The sequence below is a fragment of the Branchiostoma floridae genome, chromosome 17 (assembly GCF_000003815.2).
Source record: "Branchiostoma floridae strain S238N-H82 chromosome 17, Bfl_VNyyK, whole genome shotgun sequence".
Taxonomy (NCBI): domain Eukaryota; kingdom Metazoa; phylum Chordata; class Leptocardii; order Amphioxiformes; family Branchiostomatidae; genus Branchiostoma; species Branchiostoma floridae.
Window position 1 is genome coordinate 17,373,506 of NC_049995.1, and position 2,423 is coordinate 17,375,928.

Here is a 2,423-nt window from a genome sequence, read left to right on the forward strand (position 1 = left end):
ACGTGTGTGTGTGTGTGTGTGTGTGTGTGTGTGTGTGTGTGTGTGTGTGTGTGTGTGTGTCGGACAAGACGGTGGGGGAAAATGATGAAAAAATAGTACTAGTCGTTTTTGGACAAATTTAGCGGTTTCGGATAGTTTTTGCCTCGATTAAAGTGGAGCTATCGTTTTTGGGGGGTGTCTGTGTGTGTGTGTGTGTGTGTGTGTGTGTGTGTGTGTGTGTGTGGTGTGTTTGTGTGTGTGTGTGAGTATGGGCCTCGCTCTCTCTGTCTCTGGCTGTCTCTCTCTGTCTCTGTGTGTGTGTGTCACTCTCTCTGTATCTCTCTCTATTTGCCTCTCTCTCCAATATTTACCTCCCCCATTTCTTTCTCTCCCTTTTCTCTCTCCCCTCTCTCTCTATCTTTCTGTCTCTCCCCTCTCTTTCTCCACCCTCTTTTTATCTGACTCCCCTTCCCTCTTTCTCTTCTTTCTCGTGTGTGTGTGTGTGCATGTGTGTGTGTGTGTGTGTGTGTGTGTGTGCGTGCGCGTGCGCGTATGTGTGTGTCTCTCTCTCTTCACTCCCCCTACCTCTCTCCCTTTTTCTCTCCTTCTTTCTCCCTCGCTATTTGTCTCTATGTCTCCCTTTCATTTATTAAGATATACAGAGTAATCTGATAGGTGTTGGCAACAGGATTATTCGTCCTTTACAGGGCCCACACCTCCAGCGAATAGACTTTCGCCCTATCTGTCTCTCTAGCTAAAGCTAAGGGCGCAAACCGCCGTACGTGCAATATCTGTCCGTACGTTATTTTGGAAGGCCACGTCCGCCACGTATTTCTGAAGACGTTCAGGCTGTGCAGGGCAGGCGCGTCGCCCGTACTGGCACGGAAGGGGGGCGAATCCGCAGCCCGATGGCACACAAAGTTTTGCCTGCACGTAAAGTTCTACGGCGTGTCTGCGTGCTCCAAACCCTTCGAGATCGTACGGAGGCGGTACTTACCACTAACGGATCCCAAGAGATTGCCCACGTTTTGGCACGTAGACAGCACGATTTGCAAGTACGGCGGGTTGTGCCCTTAGCGTTATAAATTAACGCTAAAAGACTAAATTCACCTTTTTTTTACTAATATAGAGCTCGCAGACTCGTCGTTCGATCTAATCGCGCCTAATGTGAGGGAGGTATTAGCGTTAACGTTCAAAGACTGCAGTCACCTTCTTTTACTAATCGGGAACAACAAACGTTGGCAATAACGTAGGATGTTTACGGTGGGGATGGCATCTATTATGTCTGTGTATGTCTATTATCATTTTGTGACGTTTCGACTGACGAATGACGTTACATATTTGTCATCACGTTCTGTACCCCGCGCTCAATAACAACTGGTAATTGAAGTTGATGGTTCGTAAATTAAATCTAAAATTGATTTTCTACAAACAATTAAAAAAAACAATTTGTTTATGAGGCGACGGTATAGAAATGATTTATTTTTTTTTTACATTCCAGGCGTGTACATAAGAGTTTCAGCATGCGATGAACATAACACCCTGTGGAAATATGGATCAAAATGATCGAAAATTCAATGTAAAATTTCTTGTTTGCTGCAAAACAACTGAAAAAAAAACACGTTTTCAAAGGGCTACTCTATCCTTAATCACTCTAAAACCTTTGGTCCACTGTTTATTTCGAGTGCGTGCGGGAAAGTGTGGCCATGCAATCAGCATTCAGCACTCTAACATTGTAAAAATATGAACCTTGAACCTTGAACCTTGAACGTGGACATCTCTGGGATGCCTTCACGGGTCGCAATGGATCCTTCTTCTCCACTCAGACTTGTCTTCCATGAGGGTGCGAAGCTCTGCTGTGGTGCTGTTGCTGATTTGTGTGTCCCTTTTAAGGTTGTTAATGAGGGTTGTCCGCATTCTGCCCCTTCTCTTTCCTTCTGTTGGTTCCCAGAGGATAAGCTGGTTAGCGACCAGTTCTTTGTGTCTGACACAATGTCCGGCCAGCGCCATCCTCCGTTTCCTGATCTTATGAAACATTTACAGAATTATTGCCAGCATCATTCATATTTAGCTTCCTGAAAATCTATTAGGATCAACAGATTCTTCAGTCAGTTCTTTATAAGCAAAAGCTGACAAAAGTTACATTTAAGATTTTCATCGATAAATACACTAGATGTATATCGTATCAGGGACTAGGTAGGTAGGTAGGTATACCGTATTGGATACTGTAAATGCAGAAATGATCGCGGTGGATTAATGTTCGCGGTTTTCGCGGTGACCGGTTTACCGCGAAATTAAAACCACCGCGAACATTTTTTTCTATTATGGTAATAGACTGCAGTCTATGGTGTTACCGCAAAATTAAAACCACCGCGAAAAGTCCTTTATCCCGCTTCCGCGAAATTAAATCCCCGCGAACTTAAATGCATTTACAGTACCTTGAA